General features: G+C 27.4%; 1 pseudogene; it reads left to right on the forward strand.

Annotated features, from left to right (window-relative positions):
- The window catches only part of LOC103610732, a 13,398-nt pseudogene that overhangs the window by 11,849 nt on the left and 1,272 nt on the right, over positions 1-277 (forward strand).

Genomic DNA, 277 nt, shown 5'->3' on the forward strand with positions numbered 1-277 from the left:
CTATTGGGAAAACAGATGTAGGTAATTAATATTAAAATATAACATGTATTAATTTTTACAATGCAAACCACTATCATTTATGAATATATATTATAGAAATTTTCAATTGTGTGACATGGAGAGAGGCATAAAAGTTTTCTGAGCATTTCTGTAATAAAAAATTGAAAAATAATTTTAAGTTCATCCCCAGGTAATATTATGCATCATTTAAAGTGTGAAGTGGATGTATGTACTTCACACAGAGACTTAAAACACAGGATTGTGGTAAAAGAGAACT

Source organism: Galeopterus variegatus, unplaced genomic scaffold, assembly GCF_000696425.1.
Source record: "Galeopterus variegatus unplaced genomic scaffold, G_variegatus-3.0.2 Scaffold11676, whole genome shotgun sequence".
NCBI classification, from domain to species: domain Eukaryota; kingdom Metazoa; phylum Chordata; class Mammalia; order Dermoptera; family Cynocephalidae; genus Galeopterus; species Galeopterus variegatus.